The 17190-nt window shown below is 42.0% G+C and overlaps 37 non-coding genes and 31 pseudogenes across 37 annotated transcripts; all 68 read left to right on the top strand.

Moving 5' to 3' along the window:
• The first annotated feature begins 60 nt into the window (after window positions 1-60).
• On the top strand, window positions 61-179 carry LOC139957673 (5S ribosomal RNA; annotated as a pseudogene).
• A 76-nt stretch (window positions 180-255) lies between these two features.
• LOC139958106 (5S ribosomal RNA) lies at window positions 256-374 on the top strand. The gene has a single exon (XR_011789753.1). It is a non-coding gene; the product is annotated as a 5S ribosomal RNA (ribosomal RNA).
• Window positions 375-450: 76 nt separating this feature from the next.
• Window positions 451-569, top strand: LOC139956156 (5S ribosomal RNA; annotated as a pseudogene).
• A 76-nt stretch (window positions 570-645) lies between these two features.
• Window positions 646-764, top strand: LOC139956857 (5S ribosomal RNA; annotated as a pseudogene).
• Window positions 765-840: 76 nt separating this feature from the next.
• On the top strand, window positions 841-959 carry LOC139958105 (5S ribosomal RNA). Its single transcript, XR_011789752.1, has one exon. It is a non-coding gene; the product is annotated as a 5S ribosomal RNA (ribosomal RNA).
• A 283-nt stretch (window positions 960-1242) lies between these two features.
• Window positions 1243-1361, top strand: LOC139957729 (5S ribosomal RNA; annotated as a pseudogene).
• Window positions 1362-1811: 450 nt separating this feature from the next.
• Window positions 1812-1930, top strand: LOC139957672 (5S ribosomal RNA; annotated as a pseudogene).
• A 76-nt stretch (window positions 1931-2006) lies between these two features.
• Window positions 2007-2125, top strand: LOC139958104 (5S ribosomal RNA). The gene has a single exon (XR_011789751.1). It is a non-coding gene; the product is annotated as a 5S ribosomal RNA (ribosomal RNA).
• Window positions 2126-2201: 76 nt separating this feature from the next.
• LOC139956921 (5S ribosomal RNA) lies at window positions 2202-2320 on the top strand (annotated as a pseudogene).
• A 76-nt stretch (window positions 2321-2396) lies between these two features.
• LOC139955564 (5S ribosomal RNA) lies at window positions 2397-2515 on the top strand. The gene has a single exon (XR_011788801.1). It is a non-coding gene; the product is annotated as a 5S ribosomal RNA (ribosomal RNA).
• A 76-nt stretch (window positions 2516-2591) lies between these two features.
• Window positions 2592-2710, top strand: LOC139956537 (5S ribosomal RNA; annotated as a pseudogene).
• A 283-nt stretch (window positions 2711-2993) lies between these two features.
• Window positions 2994-3112, top strand: LOC139957743 (5S ribosomal RNA; annotated as a pseudogene).
• A 76-nt stretch (window positions 3113-3188) lies between these two features.
• Window positions 3189-3307, top strand: LOC139955897 (5S ribosomal RNA). The gene has a single exon (XR_011789124.1). It is a non-coding gene; the product is annotated as a 5S ribosomal RNA (ribosomal RNA).
• Window positions 3308-3383: 76 nt separating this feature from the next.
• Window positions 3384-3502, top strand: LOC139955896 (5S ribosomal RNA). The gene has a single exon (XR_011789123.1). It is a non-coding gene; the product is annotated as a 5S ribosomal RNA (ribosomal RNA).
• Window positions 3503-3578: 76 nt separating this feature from the next.
• Window positions 3579-3697, top strand: LOC139958103 (5S ribosomal RNA). Its single transcript, XR_011789750.1, has one exon. It is a non-coding gene; the product is annotated as a 5S ribosomal RNA (ribosomal RNA).
• A 76-nt stretch (window positions 3698-3773) lies between these two features.
• On the top strand, window positions 3774-3892 carry LOC139956535 (5S ribosomal RNA; annotated as a pseudogene).
• A 454-nt stretch (window positions 3893-4346) lies between these two features.
• LOC139957671 (5S ribosomal RNA) lies at window positions 4347-4465 on the top strand (annotated as a pseudogene).
• A 76-nt stretch (window positions 4466-4541) lies between these two features.
• On the top strand, window positions 4542-4660 carry LOC139956373 (5S ribosomal RNA). Its single transcript, XR_011789371.1, has one exon. It is a non-coding gene; the product is annotated as a 5S ribosomal RNA (ribosomal RNA).
• A 76-nt stretch (window positions 4661-4736) lies between these two features.
• LOC139956155 (5S ribosomal RNA) lies at window positions 4737-4855 on the top strand (annotated as a pseudogene).
• Window positions 4856-4931: 76 nt separating this feature from the next.
• Window positions 4932-5050, top strand: LOC139956856 (5S ribosomal RNA; annotated as a pseudogene).
• Window positions 5051-5126: 76 nt separating this feature from the next.
• Window positions 5127-5245, top strand: LOC139958102 (5S ribosomal RNA). Its single transcript, XR_011789749.1, has one exon. It is a non-coding gene; the product is annotated as a 5S ribosomal RNA (ribosomal RNA).
• Window positions 5246-5528: 283 nt separating this feature from the next.
• LOC139957670 (5S ribosomal RNA) lies at window positions 5529-5647 on the top strand (annotated as a pseudogene).
• Window positions 5648-5911: 264 nt separating this feature from the next.
• Window positions 5912-6030, top strand: LOC139956154 (5S ribosomal RNA; annotated as a pseudogene).
• A 76-nt stretch (window positions 6031-6106) lies between these two features.
• On the top strand, window positions 6107-6225 carry LOC139956855 (5S ribosomal RNA; annotated as a pseudogene).
• Window positions 6226-6301: 76 nt separating this feature from the next.
• LOC139955755 (5S ribosomal RNA) lies at window positions 6302-6420 on the top strand. Its single transcript, XR_011788985.1, has one exon. It is a non-coding gene; the product is annotated as a 5S ribosomal RNA (ribosomal RNA).
• Window positions 6421-6703: 283 nt separating this feature from the next.
• On the top strand, window positions 6704-6822 carry LOC139957742 (5S ribosomal RNA; annotated as a pseudogene).
• A 76-nt stretch (window positions 6823-6898) lies between these two features.
• LOC139955895 (5S ribosomal RNA) lies at window positions 6899-7017 on the top strand. Its single transcript, XR_011789122.1, has one exon. It is a non-coding gene; the product is annotated as a 5S ribosomal RNA (ribosomal RNA).
• Window positions 7018-7093: 76 nt separating this feature from the next.
• LOC139957035 (5S ribosomal RNA) lies at window positions 7094-7212 on the top strand (annotated as a pseudogene).
• A 76-nt stretch (window positions 7213-7288) lies between these two features.
• LOC139955754 (5S ribosomal RNA) lies at window positions 7289-7407 on the top strand. Its single transcript, XR_011788984.1, has one exon. It is a non-coding gene; the product is annotated as a 5S ribosomal RNA (ribosomal RNA).
• Window positions 7408-7690: 283 nt separating this feature from the next.
• Window positions 7691-7809, top strand: LOC139957741 (5S ribosomal RNA; annotated as a pseudogene).
• Window positions 7810-7885: 76 nt separating this feature from the next.
• Window positions 7886-8004, top strand: LOC139955893 (5S ribosomal RNA). Its single transcript, XR_011789120.1, has one exon. It is a non-coding gene; the product is annotated as a 5S ribosomal RNA (ribosomal RNA).
• Window positions 8005-8080: 76 nt separating this feature from the next.
• Window positions 8081-8199, top strand: LOC139955892 (5S ribosomal RNA). Its single transcript, XR_011789119.1, has one exon. It is a non-coding gene; the product is annotated as a 5S ribosomal RNA (ribosomal RNA).
• Window positions 8200-8275: 76 nt separating this feature from the next.
• LOC139958101 (5S ribosomal RNA) lies at window positions 8276-8394 on the top strand. The gene has a single exon (XR_011789748.1). It is a non-coding gene; the product is annotated as a 5S ribosomal RNA (ribosomal RNA).
• Window positions 8395-8470: 76 nt separating this feature from the next.
• Window positions 8471-8589, top strand: LOC139956534 (5S ribosomal RNA; annotated as a pseudogene).
• Window positions 8590-9043: 454 nt separating this feature from the next.
• On the top strand, window positions 9044-9162 carry LOC139957669 (5S ribosomal RNA; annotated as a pseudogene).
• A 76-nt stretch (window positions 9163-9238) lies between these two features.
• On the top strand, window positions 9239-9357 carry LOC139956360 (5S ribosomal RNA). The gene has a single exon (XR_011789369.1). It is a non-coding gene; the product is annotated as a 5S ribosomal RNA (ribosomal RNA).
• Window positions 9358-9433: 76 nt separating this feature from the next.
• Window positions 9434-9552, top strand: LOC139956153 (5S ribosomal RNA; annotated as a pseudogene).
• A 76-nt stretch (window positions 9553-9628) lies between these two features.
• LOC139956854 (5S ribosomal RNA) lies at window positions 9629-9747 on the top strand (annotated as a pseudogene).
• Window positions 9748-9823: 76 nt separating this feature from the next.
• On the top strand, window positions 9824-9942 carry LOC139958099 (5S ribosomal RNA). The gene has a single exon (XR_011789747.1). It is a non-coding gene; the product is annotated as a 5S ribosomal RNA (ribosomal RNA).
• A 283-nt stretch (window positions 9943-10225) lies between these two features.
• LOC139957668 (5S ribosomal RNA) lies at window positions 10226-10344 on the top strand (annotated as a pseudogene).
• Window positions 10345-10608: 264 nt separating this feature from the next.
• LOC139956152 (5S ribosomal RNA) lies at window positions 10609-10727 on the top strand (annotated as a pseudogene).
• Window positions 10728-10803: 76 nt separating this feature from the next.
• On the top strand, window positions 10804-10922 carry LOC139956853 (5S ribosomal RNA; annotated as a pseudogene).
• A 76-nt stretch (window positions 10923-10998) lies between these two features.
• On the top strand, window positions 10999-11117 carry LOC139955753 (5S ribosomal RNA). The gene has a single exon (XR_011788983.1). It is a non-coding gene; the product is annotated as a 5S ribosomal RNA (ribosomal RNA).
• A 283-nt stretch (window positions 11118-11400) lies between these two features.
• Window positions 11401-11519, top strand: LOC139957666 (5S ribosomal RNA; annotated as a pseudogene).
• A 264-nt stretch (window positions 11520-11783) lies between these two features.
• On the top strand, window positions 11784-11902 carry LOC139956151 (5S ribosomal RNA; annotated as a pseudogene).
• A 76-nt stretch (window positions 11903-11978) lies between these two features.
• LOC139956852 (5S ribosomal RNA) lies at window positions 11979-12097 on the top strand (annotated as a pseudogene).
• Window positions 12098-12173: 76 nt separating this feature from the next.
• Window positions 12174-12292, top strand: LOC139958097 (5S ribosomal RNA). The gene has a single exon (XR_011789745.1). It is a non-coding gene; the product is annotated as a 5S ribosomal RNA (ribosomal RNA).
• Window positions 12293-12575: 283 nt separating this feature from the next.
• On the top strand, window positions 12576-12694 carry LOC139957665 (5S ribosomal RNA; annotated as a pseudogene).
• Window positions 12695-12770: 76 nt separating this feature from the next.
• On the top strand, window positions 12771-12889 carry LOC139958096 (5S ribosomal RNA). The gene has a single exon (XR_011789744.1). It is a non-coding gene; the product is annotated as a 5S ribosomal RNA (ribosomal RNA).
• A 76-nt stretch (window positions 12890-12965) lies between these two features.
• Window positions 12966-13084, top strand: LOC139955126 (5S ribosomal RNA). Its single transcript, XR_011788379.1, has one exon. It is a non-coding gene; the product is annotated as a 5S ribosomal RNA (ribosomal RNA).
• Window positions 13085-13160: 76 nt separating this feature from the next.
• LOC139958095 (5S ribosomal RNA) lies at window positions 13161-13279 on the top strand. Its single transcript, XR_011789743.1, has one exon. It is a non-coding gene; the product is annotated as a 5S ribosomal RNA (ribosomal RNA).
• Window positions 13280-13355: 76 nt separating this feature from the next.
• Window positions 13356-13474, top strand: LOC139955137 (5S ribosomal RNA). Its single transcript, XR_011788390.1, has one exon. It is a non-coding gene; the product is annotated as a 5S ribosomal RNA (ribosomal RNA).
• Window positions 13475-13550: 76 nt separating this feature from the next.
• LOC139958094 (5S ribosomal RNA) lies at window positions 13551-13669 on the top strand. Its single transcript, XR_011789742.1, has one exon. It is a non-coding gene; the product is annotated as a 5S ribosomal RNA (ribosomal RNA).
• Window positions 13670-13745: 76 nt separating this feature from the next.
• Window positions 13746-13864, top strand: LOC139958093 (5S ribosomal RNA). Its single transcript, XR_011789741.1, has one exon. It is a non-coding gene; the product is annotated as a 5S ribosomal RNA (ribosomal RNA).
• A 76-nt stretch (window positions 13865-13940) lies between these two features.
• LOC139958092 (5S ribosomal RNA) lies at window positions 13941-14059 on the top strand. Its single transcript, XR_011789740.1, has one exon. It is a non-coding gene; the product is annotated as a 5S ribosomal RNA (ribosomal RNA).
• Window positions 14060-14135: 76 nt separating this feature from the next.
• Window positions 14136-14254, top strand: LOC139955840 (5S ribosomal RNA). Its single transcript, XR_011789066.1, has one exon. It is a non-coding gene; the product is annotated as a 5S ribosomal RNA (ribosomal RNA).
• A 76-nt stretch (window positions 14255-14330) lies between these two features.
• On the top strand, window positions 14331-14449 carry LOC139955839 (5S ribosomal RNA). The gene has a single exon (XR_011789065.1). It is a non-coding gene; the product is annotated as a 5S ribosomal RNA (ribosomal RNA).
• Window positions 14450-14525: 76 nt separating this feature from the next.
• On the top strand, window positions 14526-14644 carry LOC139955838 (5S ribosomal RNA). Its single transcript, XR_011789064.1, has one exon. It is a non-coding gene; the product is annotated as a 5S ribosomal RNA (ribosomal RNA).
• A 76-nt stretch (window positions 14645-14720) lies between these two features.
• On the top strand, window positions 14721-14839 carry LOC139955837 (5S ribosomal RNA). Its single transcript, XR_011789063.1, has one exon. It is a non-coding gene; the product is annotated as a 5S ribosomal RNA (ribosomal RNA).
• Window positions 14840-14915: 76 nt separating this feature from the next.
• Window positions 14916-15034, top strand: LOC139955835 (5S ribosomal RNA). The gene has a single exon (XR_011789062.1). It is a non-coding gene; the product is annotated as a 5S ribosomal RNA (ribosomal RNA).
• A 76-nt stretch (window positions 15035-15110) lies between these two features.
• LOC139955833 (5S ribosomal RNA) lies at window positions 15111-15229 on the top strand. The gene has a single exon (XR_011789060.1). It is a non-coding gene; the product is annotated as a 5S ribosomal RNA (ribosomal RNA).
• A 76-nt stretch (window positions 15230-15305) lies between these two features.
• LOC139958091 (5S ribosomal RNA) lies at window positions 15306-15424 on the top strand. Its single transcript, XR_011789739.1, has one exon. It is a non-coding gene; the product is annotated as a 5S ribosomal RNA (ribosomal RNA).
• A 264-nt stretch (window positions 15425-15688) lies between these two features.
• On the top strand, window positions 15689-15807 carry LOC139956656 (5S ribosomal RNA; annotated as a pseudogene).
• A 76-nt stretch (window positions 15808-15883) lies between these two features.
• LOC139955832 (5S ribosomal RNA) lies at window positions 15884-16002 on the top strand. Its single transcript, XR_011789059.1, has one exon. It is a non-coding gene; the product is annotated as a 5S ribosomal RNA (ribosomal RNA).
• A 76-nt stretch (window positions 16003-16078) lies between these two features.
• On the top strand, window positions 16079-16197 carry LOC139955831 (5S ribosomal RNA). Its single transcript, XR_011789058.1, has one exon. It is a non-coding gene; the product is annotated as a 5S ribosomal RNA (ribosomal RNA).
• Window positions 16198-16273: 76 nt separating this feature from the next.
• On the top strand, window positions 16274-16392 carry LOC139958090 (5S ribosomal RNA). The gene has a single exon (XR_011789738.1). It is a non-coding gene; the product is annotated as a 5S ribosomal RNA (ribosomal RNA).
• Window positions 16393-16656: 264 nt separating this feature from the next.
• On the top strand, window positions 16657-16775 carry LOC139956655 (5S ribosomal RNA; annotated as a pseudogene).
• A 76-nt stretch (window positions 16776-16851) lies between these two features.
• LOC139955248 (5S ribosomal RNA) lies at window positions 16852-16970 on the top strand. Its single transcript, XR_011788494.1, has one exon. It is a non-coding gene; the product is annotated as a 5S ribosomal RNA (ribosomal RNA).
• Window positions 16971-17190: the final 220 nt, after the last annotated feature.

Raw genomic sequence — 17190 nt, 5'->3', positions numbered from 1 at the left:
ATATTAAGTGCACTCATCATAACCTACCAAACAAGTAGCCTACATTTCACCTCCTAGAATGTCTACGGCCACATCACGATGACTATACCGGTTCTCGTCCGATCAGGTAAGTCAAGCAACGTAGAGCGCAGTCAGTACTTGGATGGGTGACCGCCTGGGAATACTGGGTGCCGTAGGCTTTTATTTTCCTAATTGATAACACTATGTTGCCACGACGATGAAAAATTGAAATGGCCTTCATTGACCTGTTGTTATGTCTACGGCCATATCACGTTGACTATACCGGTTCTCGTCCGATCACCGAAGTCAAGCAACGTAGAGCGCAGTCAGTACTTGGATGGGTGACCGCCTGGGAATACTGGGTGCCGTAGGCTTTTATTTTCCTAATTGATAACACTATGTTGCCACGACGATGAAAAATTCAAATGGCCTTCATTGACCTGTTGTTATGTCTACGGCCACATCACGTTGACTATACCGGTTCTCGTCCGATCACCGAAGTCAAGCAACGTAGAGCGCAGTCAGTACTTGGATGGATGACCGCCTGGGAATACTGGGTGCCGTAGGCTTTTATTTTCACAATTGATAACACTATGTTGCCACGACGATGAGAAATTCAAATGGCCTCCATTGACCTGTTGTTATGTCTACGGCCATATCACGTTGACTATACCGGTTCTCGTCCGATCACCGAAGTCAAGCAAGGTAGAGCGCAGTCAGTACTTGGATGGGTGACCGCCTGGGATTACTGGGTGCCGTAGGCTTTTATTTTCCTAATTGATAACACTATGTTGCCACGACGATGAAAAATTGAAATGGCCTACATTGACCTCTTGTTATGTCTACGGCCATATCACGTTGACTATACCGGTTCTCGTCCGATCACCGAAGTCAAGCAACGTAGAGCGCAGTCAGTACTTGGATGGGTGACCGCCTGGGAATACTGGGTGCCGTAGGCTTTTATTTTCACAATTGATAACACTATGTTGCCACGACGATGAGAAATTGAAATGGCCTACATTGTCTTGCCACAAGGAAAGTGTCTTGACAGAAGGAAAGCGATTTGAAAATCAAATATATTAGTAAATAACTCGATTGTTTTTATATATGATCATTTTATACATATATATGTAAAATATAGATTAACATAATATATATTAAATCCATTCATGTATAATATATATATTAAGTGCACTCATCATAACCTACCAAACAAGTAGCCTACATTTCACCTCCTAGAATGTCTACGGCCACATCACGATGACTATACCGGTTCTCGTCCGATCAGGTAAGTCAAGCAACGTAGAGCGCAGTCGGTACTTGGATGGGTGACCGCCTGGGAATACTGGGTGCCGTAGGCTTCTATTTTCACAATTGATAACACTATGTTGCCACGACGATGAGAAATTGAAATGGCCTACATTGTCTTGACACAAGGAAAGTGTCTTGACAGAAGGAAAGCGATTTGAAAATCAAATATATTAGTAAATAACTCGATTGTTTTTATATATGATCACATATTGAAGCGTTTATGTATTCTTATTAACATTACTTTCACTATTTTCTATCTTTTCTTCATGGGAGTCTTCTGTTTTGTTAAGCCAGCATAGGCTTTTCAGAAGACTTCCATTCACATTGTAATATTTATGTGAAAAAACAAATAAATGAATGAATGAATGATCATTTTATACATATATATGTAAAATATAGATTAACATAATATATATTAAATCCATTCATGTATAATATATATATTAAGTGCACTCGTCATAACCTACCAAACAAGTAGCCTACATTTCACCTCCTAGAATGTCTACGGCCACATCACGATGACTATACCGGTTCTCGTCCGATCAGGTAAGTCAAGCAACGTAGAGCGCAGTCAGTACTTGGATGGGTGACCGCCTGGGAATACTGGGTGCCGTAGGCTTTTATTTTCCTCATTGATAACACTATGTTGCCACGACGATGAAAAATTGAAATGGCCTTCATTGACCTGTTGTTATGTCTACGGCCATATCACGTTGACTATACCGGTTCTCGTCCGATCACCGAAGTCAAGCAACGTAGAGCGCAGTCAGTACTTGGATGGGTGACCGCCTGGGAATACTGGGTGCCGTAGGCTTTTATTTTCCTAATTGATAACACTATGTTGCCACGACGATGAAAAATTGAAGTGGCCTACATTGACCTCTTGTTATGTCTACGGACATATCACGTTGACTATACCGGTTCTCGTCCGATCACCGAAGTCAAGCAACGTAGAGCGCAGTCAGTGCTTGGATGGGTGACCGCCTGGGAATACTGGGTGCCGTAGGCTTTTATTTTCCTAATTGATAACACTATGTTGCCACGACGATGAGAAATTCAAATGGCCTCCATTGACCTCTTGTTATGTCTACGGCCATATCACGTTGACTATACCGGTTCTCGTCCGATCACCGAAGTCAAGCAACGTAGAGCGCAGTCAGTACTTGGATGGATGACCGCCTGGGAATACTGGGTGCCGTAGGCTTTTATTTTCCTAATTGATAACACTATGTTGCCACGACGATGAAAAATTGAAATGGCCTACATTGACCTCTTGTTATGTCTACGGCCATATCACGTTGACTATACCGGTTCTCGTCCGATCACCGTAGTCAAGCAACGTAGAGCGCAGTCACTACTTGGATGGGTGACCGCCTGGGAATACTGGGTGCCGTAGGCTTCTATTTTCACAATTGATAACACTATGTTGCCACGACGATGAGAAATTGAAATGGCCTACATTGTCTTGCCACAAGGAAAGTGTCTTGACAGAAGGAAAGCGATTTGAAAATCAAATATATTAGTAAATAAATCGATTGTTTTTATATATGATCATTTTATACATATATATGTAAAATATAGATTAACATAATATATATTAAATCCATTCATGTATAATATATATATTAAGTGCACTCATCATAACCTACCAAACAAGTAGCCTACATTTCACCTCCTAGAATGTCTACGGCCACATCACGATGACTATACCGGTTCTCGTCCGATCAGGTAAGTCAAGCAACGTAGAGCGCAGTCAGTACTTGGATAGGTGACCGCCTGGGAATACTGGGTGCCGTAGGCTTTTATTTTCCTAATTGATAACACTATGTTGCCACGACGATGAAAAATTGAAGTGGCCTACATTGACCTCTTGTTATGTCTACGGACATATCACGTTGACTATACCGGTTCTCGTCCGATCACCGAAGTCAAGCAACGTAGAGCGCAGTCAGTACTTGGATGGGTGACCGCCTGGGAATACTGGGTGCCGTAGGCTTTTATTTTCCTAATTGATAACACTATGTTGCCACGACGATGAAAAATTGAAGTGGCCTACATTGACCTCTTGTTATGTCTACGGACATATCACGTTGACTATACCGGTTCTCGTCCGATCACCGAAGTCAAGCAACGTAGAGCGCAGTCAGTACTTGGATGGGTGACCGCCTGGGAATACTGGGTGCCGTAGGCTTTTATTTTCATAATTGATAACACTATGTTGCCACGACGATGAGAAATTCAAATGGCCTTCATTGACCTCTTGTTATGTCTACGGCCATATCACGTTGACTATACCGGTTCTCGTCCGATCACCGAAGTCAAGCAACGTAGAGCGCAGTCAGTACTTGGATGGGTGACCGCCTGGGAATACTGGGTGCCGTAGGCTTTTATTTTCCTAATTGATAACACTATGTTGCCACGACGATGAAAAATTGAAATGGCCTACATTGACCTCTTGTTATGTCTACGGCCATATCACGTTGACTATACCGGTTCTCGTCCGATCACCGTAGTCAAGCAACGTAGAGCGCAGTCACTACTTGGATGGGTGACCGCCTGGGAATACTGGGTGCCGTAGGCTTCTATTTTCACAATTGATAACACTATGTTGCCACGACGATGAGAAATTGAAATGGCCTACATTGTCTTGACACAAGGAAAGTGTCTTGACAGAAGGAAAGCGATTTGAAAATCAAATATATTAGTAAATAACTCGATTGTTTTTATATATGATCACATATTGAAGCGTTTATGTATTCTTATTAACATTACTTTCACTATTTTCTATCTTTTCTTCATGGGAGTCTTCTGTTTTGTTAAGCCAGCATAGGCTTTTCAGAAGACTTCCATTCACATTGTAATATTTATGTGAAAAAACAAATAAATGAATGAATGAATGAATGATCATTTTATACATATATATGTAAAATATAGATTAACATAATATATATTAAATCCATTCATGTATAATATATATATTAAGTGCACTCATCATAACCTACCAAACAAGTAGCCTACATTTCACCTCCTAGAATGTCTACGGCCACATCACGATGACTATACCGGTTCTCGTCCGATCAGGTAAGTCAAGCAACGTAGAGCGCAGTCAGTACTTGGATGGGTGACCGCCTGGGAATACTGGGTGCCGTAGGCTTTTATTTTCCTAATTGATAACACTATGTTGCCACGACGATGAAAAATTGAAATGGCCTTCATTGACCTGTTGTTATGTCTACGGCCATATCACGTTGACTATACCGGTTCTCGTCCGATCACCGAAGTGAAGCAACGTAGAGCGCAGTCAGTACTTGGATGGGTGACCGCCTGGGAATACTGGGTGCCGTAGGCTTTTATTTTCCTAATTGATAACACTATGTTGCCACGACGATGAAAAATTCAAATGGCCTTCATTGACCTGTTGTTATGTCTACGGCCACATCACGTTGACTATACCGGTTCTCGTCCGATCACCGAAGTCAAGCAACGTAGAGCGCAGTCAGTACTTGGATGGATGACCGCCTGGGAATACTGGGTGCCGTAGGCTTTTATTTTCACAATTGATAACACTATGTTGCCACGACGATGAGAAATTCAAATGGCCTCCATTGACCTGTTGTTATGTCTACGGCCATATCACGTTGACTATACCGGTTCTCGTCCGATCACCGAAGTCAAGCAAGGTAGAGCGCAGTCAGTACTTGGATGGGTGACCGCCTGGGATTACTGGGTGCCGTAGGCTTTTATTTTCCTAATTGATAACACTATGTTGCCACGACGATGAAAAATTGAAATGGCCTACATTGACCTCTTGTTATGTCTACGGCCATATCACGTTGACTATACCGGTTCTCGTCCGATCACCGAAGTCAAGCAACGTAGAGCGCAGTCAGTACTTGGATGGGTGACCGCCTGGGAATACTGGGTGCCGTAGGCTTTTATTTTCACAATTGATAACACTATGTTGCCACGACGATGAGAAATTGAAATGGCCTACATTGTCTTGCCACAAGGAAAGTGTCTTGACAGAAGGAAAGCGATTTGAAAATCAAATATATTAGTAAATAACTCGATTGTTTTTATATATGATCATTTTATACATATATATGTAAAATATAGATTAACATAATATATATTAAATCCATTCATGTATAATATATATATTAAGTGCACTCATCATAACCTACCAAACAAGTAGCCTACATTTCACCTCCTAGAATGTCTACGGCCACATCACGATGACTATACCGGTTCTCGTCCGATCAGGTAAGTCAAGCAACGTAGAGCGCAGTCAGTACTTGGATGGGTGACCGCCTGGGAATACTGGGTGCCGTAGGCTTTTATTTTCCTAATTGATAACACTATGTTGCCACGACGATGAGAAATTGAAATGGCCTACATTGTCTTGCCACAAGGAAAGCGATTTGAAAATCGAATATATTAATAAATAACTACTTTGTTTTTATGTATTAGAATTTTCTACATATATATGTAAAATATAGATTAACATAATATATATTAAATCCATTCATGTATAATATATATATTAAATCCACTCATCATAACCTACCACACAAGTAGCCTGCATTTCACCTCTTGTAATGTCTACGGCCACATCACGTTGACTATACCGGTTCTCGTCCGATCACCGAAGTCAAGCAACGTAGAGCGCAGTCAGTACTTGGATGGATGACCGCCTGGGAATACTGGGTGCCGTAGGCTTTTATTTTCACAATTGATAACACTATGTTGCCACGACGATGAGAAATTCAAATGGCCTCCATTGACCTGTTGTTATGTCTACGGCCATATCACGTTGACTATACCGGTTCTCGTCCGATCACCGAAGTCAAGCAAGGTAGAGCGCAGTCAGTACTTGGATGGGTGACCGCCTGGGATTACTGGGTGCCGTAGGCTTTTATTTTCCTAATTGATAACACTATGTTGCCACGACGATGAAAAATTGAAATGGCCTACATTGACCTCTTGTTATGTCTACGGCCATATCACGTTGACTATACCGGTTCTCGTCCGATCACCGAAGTCAAGCAACGTAGAGCGCAGTCAGTACATGGATGGGTGACCGCCTGGGAATACTGGGTGCCGTAGGCTTTTATTTTCACAATTGATAACACTATGTTGCCACGACGATGAGAAATTGAAATGGCCTACATTGTCTTGCCACAAGGAAAGTGTCTTGACAGAAGGAAAGCGATTTGAAAATCAAATATATTAGTAAATAAATCGATTGTTTTTATATATGATCATTTTATACATATATATGTAAAATATAGATTAACATAATATATATTAAATCCATTCATGTATAATATATATATTAAGTGCACTCATCATAACCTACCAAACAAGTAGCCTACATTTCACCTCCTAGAATGTCTACGGCCACATCACGATGACTATACCGGTTCTCGTCCGATCAGGTAAGTCAAGCAACGTAGAGCGCAGTCAGTACTTGGATAGGTGACCGCCTGGGAATACTGGGTGCCGTAGGCTTTTATTTTCCTAATTGATAACACTATGTTGCCACGACGATGAAAAATTGAAGTGGCCTACATTGACCTCTTGTTATGTCTACGGACATATCACGTTGACTATACCGGTTCTCGTCCGATCACCGAAGTCAAGCAACGTAGAGCGCAGTCAGTACTTGGATGGGTGACCGCCTGGGAATACTGGGTGCCGTAGGCTTTTATTTTCCTAATTGATAACACTATGTTGCCACGACGATGAAAAATTGAAGTGGCCTACATTGACCTCTTGTTATGTCTACGGACATATCACGTTGACTATACCGGTTCTCGTCCGATCACCGAAGTCAAGCAACGTAGAGCGCAGTCAGTACTTGGATGGGTGACCGCCTGGGATTACTGGGTGCCGTAGGCTTTTATTTTCCTAATTGATAACACTATGTTGCCACGACGATGAAAAATTGAAATGGCCTACATTGACCTCTTGTTATGTCTACGGCCATATCACGTTGACTATACCGGTTCTCGTCCGATCACCGAAGTCAAGCAACGTAGAGCGCAGTCAGTACATGGATGGGTGACCGCCTGGGAATACTGGGTGCCGTAGGCTTTTATTTTCACAATTGATAACACTATGTTGCCACGACGATGAGAAATTGAAATGGCCTACATTGTCTTGCCACAAGGAAAGTGTCTTGACAGAAGGAAAGCGATTTGAAAATCAAATATATTAGTAAATAAATCGATTGTTTTTATATATGATCATTTTATACATATATATGTAAAATATAGATTAACATAATATATATTAAATCCATTCATGTATAATATATATATTAAGTGCACTCATCATAACCTACCAAACAAGTAGCCTACATTTCACCTCCTAGAATGTCTACGGCCACATCACGATGACTATACCGGTTCTCGTCCGATCAGGTAAGTCAAGCAACGTAGAGCGCAGTCAGTACTTGGATAGGTGACCGCCTGGGAATACTGGGTGCCGTAGGCTTTTATTTTCCTAATTGATAACACTATGTTGCCACGACGATGAAAAATTGAAGTGGCCTACATTGACCTCTTGTTATGTCTACGGACATATCACGTTGACTATACCGGTTCTCGTCCGATCACCGAAGTCAAGCAACGTAGAGCGCAGTCAGTACTTGGATGGGTGACCGCCTGGGAATACTGGGTGCCGTAGGCTTTTATTTTCCTAATTGATAACACTATGTTGCCACGACGATGAAAAATTGAAGTGGCCTACATTGACCTCTTGTTATGTCTACGGACATATCACGTTGACTATACCGGTTCTCGTCCGATCACCGAAGTCAAGCAACGTAGAGCGCAGTCAGTACTTGGATGGGTGACCGCCTGGGAATACTGGGTGCCGTAGGCTTTTATTTTCATAATTGATAACACTATGTTGCCACGACGATGAGAAATTCAAATGGCCTTCATTGACCTCTTGTTATGTCTACGGCCATATCACGTTGACTATACCGGTTCTCGTCCGATCACCGAAGTCAAGCAACGTAGAGCGCAGTCAGTACTTGGATGGGTGACCGCCTGGGAATACTGGGTGCCGTAGGCTTTTATTTTCCTAATTGATAACACTATGTTGCCACGACGATGAAAAATTGAAATGGCCTACATTGACCTCTTGTTATGTCTACGGCCATATCACGTTGACTATACCGGTTCTCGTCCGATCACCGTAGTCAAGCAACGTAGAGCGCAGTCACTACTTGGATGGGTGACCGCCTGGGAATACTGGGTGCCGTAGGCTTCTATTTTCACAATTGATAACACTATGTTGCCACGACGATGAGAAATTGAAATGGCCTACATTGTCTTGCCACAAGGAAAGTGTCTTGACAGAAGGAAAGCGATTTGAAAATCAAATATATTAGTAAATAACTCGATTGTTTTTATATATGATCACATATTGAAGCGTTTATGTATTCTTATTAACATTACTTTCACTATTTTCTATCTTTTCTTCATGGGAGTCTTCTGTTTTGTTAAGCCAGCATAGGCTTTTCAGAAGACTTCCATTCACATTGTAATATTTATGTGAAAAAACAAATAAATGAATGAATGAATGAATGATCATTTTATACATATATATGTAAAATATAGATTAACATAATATATATTAAATCCATTCATGTATAATATATATATTAAGTGCACTCATCATAACCTACCAAACAAGTAGCCTACATTTCACCTCCTAGAATGTCTACGGCCACATCACGATGACTATACCGGTTCTCGTCCGATCAGGTAAGTCAAGCAACGTAGAGCGCAGTCAGTACTTGGATGGGTGACCGCCTGGGAATACTGGGTGCCGTAGGCTTTTATTTTCCTAATTGATAACACTATGTTGCCACGACGATGAAAAATTGAAATGGCCTTCATTGACCTGTTGTTATGTCTACGGCCATATCACGTTGACTATACCGGTTCTCGTCCGATCACCGAAGTGAAGCAACGTAGAGCGCAGTCAGTACTTGGATGGGTGACCGCCTGGGAATACTGGGTGCCGTAGGCTTTTATTTTCCTAATTGATAACACTATGTTGCCACGACGATGAAAAATTCAAATGGCCTTCATTGACCTGTTGTTATGTCTACGGCCACATCACGTTGACTATACCGGTTCTCGTCCGATCACCGAAGTCAAGCAACGTAGAGCGCAGTCAGTACTTGGATGGATGACCGCCTGGGAATACTGGGTGCCGTAGGCTTTTATTTTCACAATTGATAACACTATGTTGCCACGACGATGAGAAATTCAAATGGCCTCCATTGACCTGTTGTTATGTCTACGGCCATATCACGTTGACTATACCGGTTCTCGTCCGATCACCGAAGTCAAGCAAGGTAGAGCGCAGTCAGTACTTGGATGGGTGACCGCCTGGGATTACTGGGTGCCGTAGGCTTTTATTTTCCTAATTGATAACACTATGTTGCCACGACGATGAAAAATTGAAATGGCCTACATTGACCTCTTGTTATGTCTACGGCCATATCACGTTGACTATACCGGTTCTCGTCCGATCACCGAAGTCAAGCAACGTAGAGCGCAGTCAGTACTTGGATGGGTGACCGCCTGGGAATACTGGGTGCCGTAGGCTTTTATTTTCACAATTGATAACACTATGTTGCCACGACGATGAGAAATTGAAATGGCCTACATTGTCTTGCCACAAGGAAAGTGTCTTGACAGAAGGAAAGCGATTTGAAAATCAAATATATTAGTAAATAACTCGATTGTTTTTATATATGATCATTTTATACATATATATGTAAAATATAGATTAACATAATATATATTAAATCCATTCATGTATAATATATATATTAAGTGCACTCATCATAACCTACCAAACAAGTAGCCTACATTTCACCTCCTAGAATGTCTACGGCCACATCACGATGACTATACCGGTTCTCGTCCGATCAGGTAAGTCAAGCAACGTAGAGCGCAGTCAGTACTTGGATGGGTGACCGCCTGGGAATACTGGGTGCCGTAGGCTTTTATTTTCCTAATTGATAACACTATGTTGCCACGACGATGAGAAATTGAAATGGCCTACATTGTCTTGCCACAAGGAAAGCGATTTGAAAATCGAATATATTAATAAATAACTACTTTGTTTTTATGTATTAGAATTTTCTACATATATATGTAAAATATAGATTAACATAATATATATTAAATCCATTCATGTATAATATATATATTAAATCCACTCATCATAACCTACCACACAAGTAGCCTGCATTTCACCTCTTGTAATGTCTACGGCCACATCACGTTGACTATACCGGTTCTCGTCCGATCACCGAAGTCAAGCAACGTAGAGCGCAGTCAGTACTTGGATGGATGACCGCCTGGGAATACTGGGTGCCGTAGGCTTTTATTTTCACAATTGATAACACTATGTTGCCACGACGATGAGAAATTCAAATGGCCTCCATTGACCTCTTGTTATGTCTACGGCCATATCACGTTGACTATACCGGTTCTCGTCCGATCACCGAAGTCAAGCAAGGTAGAGCGCAGTCAGTACTTGGATGGGTGACCGCCTGGGATTACTGGGTGCCGTAGGCTTTTATTTTCCTAATTGATAACACTATGTTGCCACGACGATGAAAAATTGAAATGGCCTACATTGACCTCTTGTTATGTCTACGGCCATATCACGTTGACTATACCGGTTCTCGTCCGATCACCGAAGTCAAGCAACGTAGAGCGCAGTCAGTACATGGATGGGTGACCGCCTGGGAATACTGGGTGCCGTAGGCTTTTATTTTCACAATTGATAACACTATGTTGCCACGACGATGAGAAATTGAAATGGCCTACATTGTCTTGCCACAAGGAAAGTGTCTTGACAGAAGGAAAGCGATTTGAAAATCAAATATATTAGTAAATAACTCGATTGTTTTTATATATGATCATTTTATACATATATATGTAAAATATAGATTAACATAATATATATTAAATCCATTCATGTATAATATATATATTAAGTGCACTCATCATAACCTACCAAACAAGTAGCCTACATTTCACCTCCTAGAATGTCTACGGCCACATCACGATGACTATACCGGTTCTCGTCCGATCAGGTAAGTCAAGCAACGTAGAGCGCAGTCAGTACTTGGATGGGTGACCGCCTGGGAATACTGGGTGCCGTAGGCTTTTATTTTCCTAATTGATAACACTATGTTGCCACGACGATGAGAAATTGAAATGGCCTACATTGTCTTGCCACAAGGAAAGCGATTTGAAAATCGAATATATTAATAAATAACTACTTTGTTTTTATGTATTAGAATTTTCTACATATATATGTAAAATATAGATTAACATAATATATATTAAATCCATTCATGTATAATATATATATTAAATCCACTCATCATAACCTACCACACAAGTAGCCTGCATTTCACCTCTTGTAATGTCTACGGCCACATCACGTTGACTATACCGGTTCTCGTCCGATCACCGAAGTCAAGCAACGTAGAGCGCAGTCAGTACTTGGATGGATGACCGCCTGGGAATACTGGGTGCCGTAGGCTTTTATTTTCACAATTGATAACACTATGTTGCCACGACGATGAGAAATTCAAATGGCCTCCATTGACCTGTTGTTATGTCTACGGCCATATCACGTTGACTATACCGGTTCTCGTCCGATCACCGAAGTCAAGCAAGGTAGAGCGCAGTCAGTACTTGGATGGGTGACCGCCTGGGATTACTGGGTGCCGTAGGCTTTTATTTTCCTAATTGATAACACTATGTTGCCACGACGATGAAAAATTGAAATGGCCTACATTGACCTCTTGTTATGTCTACGGCCATATCACGTTGACTATACCGGTTCTCGTCCGATCACCGAAGTCAAGCAACGTAGAGCGCAGTCAGTACTTGGATGGGTGACCGCCTGGGAATACTGGGTGCCGTAGGCTTTTATTTTCACAATTGATAACACTATGTTGCCACGACGATGAGAAATTGAAATGGCCTACATTGTCTTGCCACAAGGAAAGTGTCTTGACAGAAGGAAAGCGATTTGAAAATCAAATATATTAGTAAATAACTCGATTGTTTTTATATATGATCATTTTATACATATATATGTAAAATATAGATTAACATAATATATATTAAATCCATTCATGTATAATATATATATTAAGTGCACTCATCATAACCTACCAAACAAGTAGCCTACATTTCACCTCCTAGAATGTCTACGGCCACATCACGATGACTATACCGGTTCTCGTCCGATCAGGTAAGTCAAGCAACGTAGAGCGCAGTCAGTACTTGGATGGGTGACCGCCTGGGAATACTGGGTGCCGTAGGCTTTTATTTTCCTAATTGATAACACTATGTTGCCACGACGATGAAAAATTGAAATGGCCTTCATTGACCTGTTGTTATGTCTACGGCCATATCACGTTGACTATACCGGTTCTCGTCCGATCACCGAAGTCAAGCAACGTAGAGCGCAGTCAGTACTTGGATGGGTGACCGCCTGGGAATACTGGGTGCCGTAGGCTTTTATTTTCCTAATTGATAACACTATGTTGCCACGACGATGAAAAATTCAAATGGCCTTCATTGACCTGTTGTTATGTCTACGGCCATATCACGTTGACTATACCGGTTCTCGTCCGATCACCGAAGTCAAGCAACGTAGAGCGCAGTCAGTACTTGGTTGGGTGACCGCCTGGGAATACTGGGTGCCGTAGGCTTTTATTTTCCTAATTGATAACACTATGTTGCCACGACGATGAGAAAGTGAAATGGCCTACATTGACCTGTTGTTATGTCTACGGCCATATCACGTTGACTATACCGGTTCTCGTCCGATCACCGAAGTCAAGCAACGTAGAGCGCAGTCAGTACTTGGATGGGTGACCGCCTGGGAATACTGGGTGCCGTAGGCTTTTATTTTCCTAATTGATAACACTATGTTGCCACGACGATGAAAAATTCAAATGGCCTTCATTGACCTGTTGTTATGTCTACGGCTATATCACGTTGACTATACCGGTTCTCGTCCGATCACCGAAGTCAAGCAACGTAGAGCGCAGTCAGTACTTGGATGGGTGACCGCCTGGGAATACTGGGTGCCGTAGGCTTTTATTTTCCTAATTGATAACACTATGTTGCCACGACGATGAAAAATTCAAATGGCCTTCATTGACCTGTTGTTATGTCTACGGCCATATCACGTTGACTATACCGGTTCTCGTCCGATCACCGAAGTCAAGCAACGTAGAGCGCAGTCAGTACTTGGATGGGTGACCGCCTGGGAATACTGGGTGCCGTAGGCTTTTATTTTCCTAATTGATAACACTATGTTGCCACGACGATGAAAAATTCAAATGGCCTTCATTGACCTGTTGTTATGTCTACGGCCATATCACGTTGACTATACCGGTTCTCGTCCGATCACCGAAGTCAAGCAACGTAGAGCGCAGTCAGTACTTGGATGGGTGACCGCCTGGGAATACTGGGTGCCGTAGGCTTTTATTTTCACAATTGATAACACTATGTTGCCATGACGATGAGAAATTGAAATGGCCTACATTGACCTCTTGTTATGTCTACGGCCATATCACGTTGACTATACCGGTTCTCGTCCGATCACCGAAGTCAAGCAACGTAGAGCGCAGTCAGTACTTGGATGGGTGACCGCCTGGGAATACTGGGTGCCGTAGGCTTTTATTTTCACAATTGATAACACTATGTTGCCATGACGATGAGAAATTGAAATGGCCTACATTGACCTGTTGTTATGTCTACGGCCATATCACGTTGACTATACCGGTTCTCGTCCGATCACCGAAGTCAAGCAACGTAGAGCGCAGTCAGTACTTGGATGGGTGACCGCCTGGAAATACTGGGTGCCGTAGGCTTTTATTTTCACAATTGATAACACTATGTTGCCAAGACGATGAGAAATTGAAATGGCCTACATTGACCTCTTGTTATGTCTACGGCCATATCACGTTGACTATACCGGTTCTCGTCCGATCACCGAAGTCAAGCAACGTAGAGCGCAGTCAGTACTTGGATGGGTGACCGCCTGGAAATACTGGGTGCCGTAGGCTTTTATTTTCACAATTGATAACACTATGTTGCCAAGACGATGAGAAATTGAAATGGCCTACACTGACCTGTTGTTATGTCTACGGCCATATCACGTTGACTATACCGGTTCTCGTCCGATCACCGAAGTCAAGCAACGTAGAGCGCAGTCAGTACTTGGATGGGTGACCGCCTGGAAATACTGGGTGCCGTAGGCTTTTATTTTCACAATTGATAACACTATGTTGCCACGACGATGAGAAATTGAAATGGCCTACATTGACCTGTTGTTATGTCTACGGCCATATCACGTTGACTATACCGGTTCTCGTCCGATCACCGAAGTCAAGCAACGTAGAGCGCAGTCAGTACTTGGATGGGTGACCGCCTGGAAATACTGGGTGCCGTAGGCTTTTATTTTCACAATTGATAACACTATGTTGCCAAGACGATGAGTAATTGAAATGGCCTACATTGACCTGTTGTTATGTCTACGGCCATATCACGTTGACTATACCGGTTCTCGTCCGATCACCGAAGTCAAGCAACGTAGAGCGCAGTCAGTACTTGGATGGGTGACCGCCTGGAAATACTGGGTGCCGTAGGCTTTTATTTTCCTAATTGATAACACTATGTTGCCACGACGATGAAAAATTGAAATGGCCTACATTGACCTCTTGTTATGTCTACGGCCATATCACGTTGACTATACCGGTTCTCGTCCGATCACCGAAGTCAAGCAACGTAGAGCGCAGTCAGTACTTGGATGGGTGACCGCCTGGAAATACTGGGTGCCGTAGGCTTTTATTTTCACAATTGATAACACTATGTTGCCAAGACGATGAGAAATTGAAATGGCCTACATTGACCTGTTGTTATGTCTACGGCCATATCACGTTGACTATACCGGTTCTCGTCCGATCACCGAAGTCAAGCAACGTAGAGCGCAGTCAGTACTTGGATGGGTGACCGCCTGGGAATACTGGGTGCCGTAGGCTTTTATTTTCCTAATTGATAACACTATGTTGCCACGACGATGAGAAATTGAAATGGCCTACATTGTCTTGCCACAAGGAAAGCGATTTGAAAATCGAATATATTAATAATTAACTACTTTGTTTTTATGTATTAGAATTTTCTACATATATATGTAAAATATAGATTAACATAATATATATTAAATCCATTCATGTATAATATATATATTAAATCCACTCATCATAACCTACCACACAAGTAGCCTGCATTTCACCTCTTGTAATGTCTACGGCCACATCACGTTGACTATACCGGTTCTCGTCCGATCACCGAAGTCAAGCAACGTAGAGCGCAGTCAGTACTTGGATGGGTGACCGCCTGGAAATACTGGGTGCCGTAGGCTTTTATTTTCACAATTGATAACACTATGTTGCCAAGACGATGAGAAATTGAAATGGCCTACATTGACCTGTTGTTATGTCTACGGCCATATCACGTTGACTATACCGGTTCTCGTCCGATCACCGAAGTCAAGCAACGTAGAGCGCAGTCAGTACTTGGATGGGTGACCGCCTGGAAATACTGGGTGCCGTAGGCTTTTATTTTCCTAATTGATAACACTATGTTGCCACGACGATGAAAAATTGAAATGGCCTACATTGACCTGTTGTTATGTCTACGGCCATATCACGTTGACTATACCGGTTCTCGTCCGATCACCGAAGTCAAGCAACGTAGAGCGCAGTCAGTACTTGGATGGGTGACCGCCTGGAAATACTGGGTGCCGTAGGCTTTTATTTTCACAATTGATAACACTATGTTGCCAAGACGATGAGAAATTGAAATGGCCTACATTGACCTGTTGTTATGTCTACGGCCATATCACGTTGACTATACCGGTTCTCGTCCGATCACCGAAGTCAAGCAACGTAGAGCGCAGTCAGTACTTGGATGGGTGACCGCCTGGGAATACTGGGTGCCGTAGGCTTTTATTTTCCTAATTGATAACACTATGTTGCCACGACGATGAGAAATTGAAATGGCCTACATTGTCTTGCCACAAGGAAAGCGATTTGAAAATCGAATATATTAATAAATAACTACTTTGTTTTTATGTATTAGAATTTTCTACATATATATGTAAAATATAGATTAACATAATATATATTAAATCCATTCATGTATAATATATATATTAAATCCACTCATCATAACCTACCACACAAGTAGCCTGCATTTCACCTCTTGTAATGTCTACGGCCACATCACGTTGACTATACCGGTTCTCGTCCGATCACCGAAGTCAAGCAACGTAGAGCGCAGTCAGTACTTGGATGGGTGACCGCCTGGAAATACTGGGTGCCGTAGGCTTTTATTTTCCTAATTGATAACACTATGTTGCCACGACGATGAGAAATTCAAATGGCCTCCATTGACCTCTTGTTATGTCTACGGCCATATCACGTTGACTATACCGGTTCTCGTCCGATCACCGAAGTCAAGCAACGTAGAGCGCAGTCTGTACTTGGATGGGTGACCGCCTGGGAATACTGGGTGCCGTAGGCTTTTATTTTCAGAATTGATAACACTATGTTGCCACGACGATGAGAAATTGAAATGGCCTACATTGTCTTGCCACAAGGAAAGCGATTTGAAAATCGAATATATTAATAAATAACTACTTTGTTTTTATGTATTAAAATTTTCTACATATAGATGTAAAATATAGATTAACATAATATATATTAAATCCATTCATGTATAATATATATATATTAAATCCACT

The sequence above is a fragment of the Apostichopus japonicus genome, chromosome 17 (assembly GCF_037975245.1).
Source record: "Apostichopus japonicus isolate 1M-3 chromosome 17, ASM3797524v1, whole genome shotgun sequence".
Lineage (NCBI taxonomy): Eukaryota > Metazoa > Echinodermata > Holothuroidea > Aspidochirotida > Stichopodidae > Apostichopus > Apostichopus japonicus.
The sequence above is the reverse complement of the archived record's forward strand: the minus strand, read 5'-3'. Positions and strand labels throughout refer to the sequence as shown.